Consider the following 8312-nt stretch of genomic DNA (forward strand, 5'->3'; position numbering starts at 1 on the left):
AAAATCAAGCATCACATGTATTAAAACAAGAAAGAACAAGTGAAATGTGACTTTTGTTTCAAAGCCATGTTTCATATGTTTCACGAGTTTGTTGCATAGTACTAACTAACCATGTTACTAAAGTATGTGGCATGTGTCAAGAGTGAGTTGCACATGTTGCACTTGAGTGTTGCACACTATTCATTTCATAAAACAACACACATCGAATAGAACAATATGTTGCAATGTTTCAAAAGCGTGTTTCAACAATCCAAGCTCATGAATGGATGAATGATGCTCATGTTTATGAAATGCCAGTGCAAATGTGGAAGCTAAACACCTAGGGTGTTACATATTCCAAGTATCATATCCATAGAGAAATGTGTGAGGTTAACTACGGTCCAACTTAACCCGAAGTAGCAACAAGACTTAAGAAAGTCGGAAGTGTAGAAGAGATCATTAAGGTCTTCTAGTTCTAATCTCGATAAGCTATGCCTTCTATTGTTCAACTAGGGATATTACTAAGGGAAACACAGATAGAGTATATTTCCTATAATAACTAAATTCTACTAGTCCTACAGATGGGAGGTGGACTATAGAGGATTCAACGAGGCTATAAGAGTCACCCTCGCGAGCTACCACCGATCTGGAATGTAGGGTACATCCATGAGTTACCCGAGTCTAAGCACCATGCTTACACTATGAATAATACTTTAACCTAAGGCCAATAGATTAAAGCACTCAAAAGAGACTCACAAATCAGAAGAACAATATAAACATGTTACTTACTTAAATCAGAAGTTGATTACTAGAGAAATCTTAGACGTAAGGTTGACTTCCACCAAGGTACAAGCCGTAGAGAGAGCATCGATAGGCCGACATCTCCTCCAAACTCTTCCCTGACTCTTCATCTCTCTATTTCTAAAGACTAGATCCTATGGAGGTCTAATCTTCTCTTGATAGCTAGCTCCGATCCTCATGAGAAGAATATAAATTAGGGTTTTAGGATCTCTCTGAGGGAGGGAGGGTAGGGGCTGGTATATATAGCCTTGAGGGTCCAGCATGAGCCCTTGGATCAAAGCAACTTAAGCAACGGCTTAGATGTATCCTCAAAGGTGGTGGGAACCAACATACGAAGCAGGCTGACAGGTGGGGCCCATAGGGGCTGGGCGGACCCACCTATAGTACGGCCGGCCCCACAAGGTAGTGGGTCAAGCCCCGCTTCGGTGATTTGCCTTCTAGACCCTTCTAAAGTCTTCCCACATAGGTACCACGATAGAATTATGTAATTTCCTTCGACGATTAGGTCCTCGGCAGTTTTCTGGATAAACCCTGCTGAAAACATAGATTCACCAAAACTCATATAATTTATTAGTTTAAAACCCTAAACCTTTATTGGTGATTACATTTATGCCCTTATCCATGTTTAATTGATGGTTTATAATGGTTGTTAACTACCGTCAACAGTAGGATAGAGTGTCCGATAGTACACTGAGTGCAAGCTTGTTTAGCAAGTTTACCCAAGAGACCACCCGCACTAGTTTACACCCTTTACCTAATAGTGCAATAATAGAGCCACAATTAGATATCTCTTCCCAAGCTCCCAGTATTAACCTATACACTCATATCCTTTCTTGTTATCTCGATCATTGATGTATCTCCTCAGTCGCATCTCTCTTATTATTTTAGGAACGTCTCGAGTAAGGATCATGTAATTATATAAGTGATCATCATCAGCTATGAGAGTTAGGATGATAATGAATCAGGCAGGCACCCCACTACTATAAACCCTACTTTAGATACTTATCAAGTCCTTTATGAGTCATGCACCTCATGTAGTTTGGTTAATCAACTTAATACTAATTCACTAAGTTAGAACTACTCATTAATCCATTAGAAGCCTCTCATCTAAACAATGGGAATGGAAATGCTTAACTGCTTATTGCATAGTTGCTTAGCAATGGTAGAAGTCGAGCATGAGAAGAGAACTCATTCTCACACGTGTAGGATACTACACCTGGATAATTAATCAGTAAAACTAATGAGGATACAACTTGACTTACTTTACTAAGTTGGCTAAGGACTAATAATACTAAGGGTCATGAACTTGGGCATCACCTTGGTAACTTCCCTCATGCGAGGGGTAGGTCATTGTGAGTATGGGATCTCAAGCGACGTAGTTCATGGAGCATTTAAGGACCATTTATTGGGATACGTAAGTCCGAGTAACCACCCATATAGACCACATGTCGCAAATGGGGGTGACAAGCCAAGTAACTAATCATGACCGGTTTATCCATGAAACTGGCAAGGGGGTTGGCGCTGGTCGAGAATGTCTAGGACATTGACCAGGCAACCAGTTGAACCTTTCATCAAAGACTCAGACTGGGTTAGGGAAAGATTGAAGACGTAAGGCAACCCTTACCTCTGGTGCATAGGGTATGGTGGTTAGTCCCATTCTCCGTGTGGGTACAGTTGTACCCTCGGGGTAGAATTCAAAAGCCTGAAGTCCTTTGGGATGGAACCCTCGGTTGTTCCTACTTTCTATACCCATGGTAGCGTAATCGATGGAATATGAGCATCATGACTTAAATGTGGTATATAACTACCCTTATCTTAAGTGTTGAAGCATTGCATGACATACTCTTAATAAACGACATTGCTTTCTGCAAAATGCACAAATGCCTAATAAATACCCTTTGCATCTGTTGATGGTAGTTAACAACCATTAGAAACCATCAATAAAACATACATATGGGTACAATTGAGATCACCAACAAAGGTTTAGGGGTTTAAACTAACAAATTCTATGAGATTTGGTGAATCTATATTTTCTACAGAGTTTATTTAGAAAACCATCACGGTGGACCTACATGTTAGATTTTGCGCTTATCCACCACGAAATGGACACTAGAAGACTCTAGAAGACTCGAGAGGGCTCCACACCGAGGCAAAGCCTGAGGGGCTGCCAGGTGGGCGGCCCCACCTACAGGCCACCCAGCCCCTTGGCCCACCTGTCAGCCTTCGCGTTGCAATGTCGGTTCTCCACCGCCTCCTAGGTTAGATCTACGTCGTTCCTTAAGTCGGTTTGATCCAAGGGCTCACGTTGGATGCTCTGGCCTATATATATATCAGCCCCTGCCCCCCTGAAGGCATCAAGTCATTTGAGAAGATAGAAACCCTAATCATCCTCAGAGCTCCACCATATTCTAGGGCATAGCTAGTTAGGCCAGGTCTAGAGGGAGGCAAGCAGGCTTCGCTTGGATTCCCGATCATGTCAAGAGCGTGGTTCGGTATAATCTTTGTACCCCCTCTCTCTTTTTTATCTCCATTATTTTTATATGCTTGCTACAATTGTTATGACAATATTAGTACATCTTACTCGTGTTCTTCATTATAATGCTCATCATCTACTTTGATTATATACCTAGTATAGTTGGATTATCATCATATTCATGCATATGTTTGTATAGTGCTTACCCTAAGGATCCATGGGTGGGTGGTTGACATTGTGTAAGCGTGGTGCTTATATGTTGTTTACCTATGGATACACCCTATATTCTAGGTCATGTGGTAGATCGCGGACGTAACACTCCCGTTGAGTCCTTTATAGTCCACTCCCTGATGTAGGTAGCACGTAGGATCTGGTTACAAAGGAGGACAAGCTCTGTTCTTAAACTCCCTTAGTAATATCCCTTATGTGTAGATATGAAGATGATCTTAGCAATGACTATTTGGTGTAATTGCACTAATAAATGCATGCTTTGACTTATAATTAAGAATGACTTAGGAATTATTCCTCTAATATTCTACTTAACCATGCTAATGCCATAGAAAGGAGTACTCTGAGTGATTTATCATTATCATTGATCAATACTTATCATATATATATATATATATCTTATCCTATGACTTACCCCTGTTTTGAGTAGAATATTGGTTATGGTTTACTTCTCCATCAATGGTATAAGTTATCAATACTTGTCCATGCTAGACCTTCCCTGTGGTAAAAATATAAATAATGATACCTGGAATACTCTCGGGTGAAGTGCTGCAATGGTATAATTATCTGTGCGCTTGCAGATTCATTTTTATTCATATCTATATATTCTTCTTAGTCACATAAATTAATAAAGAACTATTTAGAATTATTCTAGTAGTAATGCTAGGTAGTACCAACAAGTATCTCTAGCAACATCACTAGGGATGACAACCTAGTAAAGTAATGTTAGGAGATATAGGTTTATAATAGGTGGCTATTAAAACAAGTGACAAGTAAATAAATACCAACAAGCATTTTTGGCGCCGTTGCCAGGGAAGGTAGCTAGACAAAGGAAGTATTGATAAACTTATGCTTATTGATGTGATCGAGATAAACCGCTGAACTCTAGTCAAACAGGTTTACCCTTGTTTTGTCTACTTGTGTATCTTATGCAGGGTAATGTATGACCGGTTTTGACCTTCCAATAAACAACGTTGACATTCTAGAAGCACTACTTAAGAGGACTAAGGCTAAACTCAAAAAAGTTTCAGCTTTAGAGTCGGAAGACAACTATATAAGGCAAAGCTTAACACCAGAATTTGAAGCCATGGCTGACTGGACTCTCCGTGAATTCTCTGCTCCAACCACTGCCAACATCCGGACTGGTCCCATAGTTAATGTGGGAGACAATGGATTCGAGCTCAAGCTGGCTCTCATCAACATGGTGCAAGTGAGCTAGTTTTGTGGAAAGGCACATGAAGATGCGAGTGCACATCTCCAATGCTTTCTAGAGATCTGCAACACTTTCACCATCAAGGGAGTAACCAAGGATGACATACTACTTTGCCTCTTCCCATTTTCACTTTTAGGGAAAGCGAAGTGGTTCTACGCCAACAAATGTAGAAACACTATATGGGATAATTGCTCCACTGCCTTCCTAGCAAAGTTCTTTCCCACGGGTAAGACCAATGCTCTACGTGGGAGAATTTCAAGTTTTTAGCAGCAACATGATGAATCTGTCCTTGAGGCATGGGAACGCTTTCAAGACTATATATCAGAATGTCCTCATCATGGGATGGAGAATTGGCTACTCATGCAGACGTTCTACCATGGGTTGACCAACAGTACCCATGAGACCATGGATGCTGCTGCTGGAGGTGCATTCTTGTCACTTATACTTCCAGCTGCGATCACTCTTTATCACACCCAATTTTGCTTAACAAAACCAAGTGCTCATATATGTGCGCCCAGGATGTCCAAACACACATATAATCTCAAATTGCAATAATACCAAATTAAAATACTTTATTACATCACAAATTTCATCACATAGTTATCATAAGTCTTGCTCATCGGCAACATTATTACATAGAGTAGAAGACTAAGCCCAAACGCCATAGGGACTCCAACTGGGGGACATCACCCTAGTAATCCTGGACATCTTCTGGAAACTCTTCATACACGTTATCTATTACCCATCTGGGATTTTCATTGAATGTAAAACAAGTGTAAGCGCACCATGCTTAGCAAGTATATCAAAGGATCTATGAGGCTCAAAGCTAGACACGGTTTGACTGCGGTTAGCAATTTTAGTCGATCAAGTTTTAGCATCCTGAATCACTACGTTAGTGAATAAACCCAATCCAAGTGATAATAATGAATGATCAAGATTATGTCAATTCCCAACCATCCTTAGTAACCACTAATCATGAAGGATCCAAATCGCTCGTATCCGTGAGCACGATTGTTATAACAAGTTAAATATTTCTGCAAAAATTGTACAACTTTACCCAGCGAGCCATGATTCCCAATGCTGGGGTTTGCAAAGCCCAAATCACCTCTACCTAGGAAGTGTGGTAGGGTTTCACTATGTAACCCTTCGCTAGTCACACTAACAAGTCGTAGCTACTAAGCTTTCAGCCGTCTAGCCATATGTGGCCCTCCTCTAGGAGTGGCACTCGTGGTCGTGGCATGGTACACACCCTAGCAACAAAAGAAACATACCAACTAGTGCCCCCTCTTGCCCTTACGAAAAGCTACAGACGAGCTAGTACAATCTAGTTAATAGGTTAAAGTCAGAGCCATATGACACTCGGGGTTGTACGAAACCTCCTAGGTGGCCGCTTCAGGATTAAGTCCTTATGGAGAGGCACTAGAGCACCCAACCCAGTAGTCTAGCCCCCTAATTATTGCTAAAACTCCATTTTAACATATTGCATCATACCTTTAGTCATGTTTAACAATTATTTTATGTTGAGCGCTGTAGCATGTATCCAAAATGCAGCCCAAACCATAGGTATCAAGGATATGTGGTACAAATAGTAATCTAGGTAAAGTCCTTAAAGGTAATTCAAATTTAAACAGATGCATGTATATGAATTGTAGAGTTCATAGGTACAAGGGGCCTTTGTTACACTTGCCTTCTTCAAAGTGTCCCTCCTAGTTCTGCTGGTCACCCAACTAGTCCTCAGTAACCTTGAACTGATCACCCTCTAAACGTGTTCCAATTCACCAATCAAGCATCCATTCCAGTCATCACACGCATACAAATATACTTCTATTAGAATAGTACAAAAAACAGTAAAAACATAGACTAAGAATCTTATAAAACTAATCTACGTACTGCTACGAACACATGAACGAAAGAATCACTCTAATCGGACTTAAAATGCAAAAGTTATGCATAAAACAAGTTTCAACGGCATTTTTGTAAATAATCCAAACTCAAATTTGAATAAAAACTGAACTCTAACGTGATCTGGACGGCGCGCACTATTTTCCAAAAGTATAGGGGCTAAAATCGAAGAAAACAAGACCGAAAAGAAATACTTTTGAACTGATGTTGTACCGCGGGTTGATTCCTTAAAAACCTAGGGGCTAAACTTTAAAAGCGCACGGCTGACTGCGGGTTGACCAGCGTTGCTGCTTGTAAGGAAAATGGACCCTAGGCCCATTTACTTTGGATTTTGGTGTTTGATGATGAACACAACCAAATTGGACTAATGAATTTGCAAGTGTTATGTTTTGTAGTTCAATAGGGTGCAAGACGTGACTTGGACAAAGGCGACATGATGATCCGATGATCAACACCATAAGCAAGACCTTAGGAGCACAAGAAAAGACACAAGATATCAAGCAAAGTCCAAGCACGAAGATATGAACCAAGCCAGACGCAAGATAGCGAAGAAACAAACTCACAGAGGGCACAGGACGCTGCACAGGACGCTCCGATGCACAGGACGCTGCACCGGACGCTGCACAGGACGCTTTGATGCACAGGACGTTGCACCGGACGCTGCACAGGACGCTGTACAGGACGCTCCGATCAAGCAACAGCAGAGTCAACAGCAGCGATCGGACGCTGCACAGGACGCTGCACCGGACGCTCCGATGCACAGGACGCTGCATAGGACGCTGCATAGGACGCTGAGTGCCAGAGTCCGGTCAACATCAGTAAGGTTCTAGAAAGCTATTTTCATGACCGGACGCGTCCGGTCAGTACTGACAGGACGCTGGTCAGAGTTCGGTCAGTAGCAAAAAAGCGAGATTTCATCCCCAACGGCTACTTTCTCAGTGGGGCTTATAAATAGACCCCCAACCAGCCATTTGGTGAGTGTGGAGCTAAGGAAACATACCAAGGGTGTTGATACACCATTTTAGTGATCTCCACATGCATAGTGCTTAGTGTTTTATTAGGTGATTAGCATAAGTGCTTTGCGAAGTGCTTAGGTTGATTAGACCACCGCTTATGCGCTAGCTCTAGGTGTTTGCCTAGTGTTTAGTGAGGTTTGCATACCTCTTGCCACCCCGTGCTTGCGAGCACAAGTGTTGTACCTCAGAGGGGCTTGAAGTCTTGCGAGATCACACCAACTGCGTTTGTGGTGTGGCCGCCACCATGTACCGGAGGGAACAAGGCCCGCGGCGTTTTGGCCGGAAGCTTGATAGTGAAGACGGCGGGGAGCATCCGGGAGAGGCTTGCCGAGAGGCACATCGAAAACCCACTTGCGCATGGGGAAGGCCCGAGGCTATCCACGGAGTTACCCGACCGGGGGCTTGGCCCTTGCGAGGGATTCCTTTCGAGGGGCTCCAACGAGGACTAGGGGGAAGCTTGCACGTTTCTCGATACCTCGGTAAAAATACCGAAGTCGTCGACGGGAGTTTGCATATCTCTACCTTGCTCTTTAGCTTCCGCATTTACATTGATTACTTTACTACATTTGCGGTAGAGATAGCAATACACTAGCAAAACCATAGTTGCACATCTAGATAGTTTATCTATTGCATAGGTTTTGCTAGGGTTAACAAAAGAGGCCATAGTTTAGAGTAAGAATTTTAAGTTGCCTAATTCACC

At 42.2% G+C, this 8312-nt stretch overlaps 1 non-coding gene across 1 annotated transcript; it reads right to left on the minus strand.

Annotated features, from left to right (window-relative positions):
- Positions 1–4929: 4929 nt before the first annotated feature.
- Positions 4930–5038, minus strand: LOC136462159 (small nucleolar RNA R71). The gene has a single exon (XR_010760677.1). It is a non-coding gene; the product is annotated as a small nucleolar RNA R71 (small nucleolar RNA).
- Between the last annotated feature and the right edge of the window lie 3274 nt (positions 5039–8312).

This window comes from Miscanthus floridulus, chromosome 6 (genome assembly GCF_019320115.1).
Source record: "Miscanthus floridulus cultivar M001 chromosome 6, ASM1932011v1, whole genome shotgun sequence".
NCBI classification, from domain to species: domain Eukaryota; kingdom Viridiplantae; phylum Streptophyta; class Magnoliopsida; order Poales; family Poaceae; genus Miscanthus; species Miscanthus floridulus.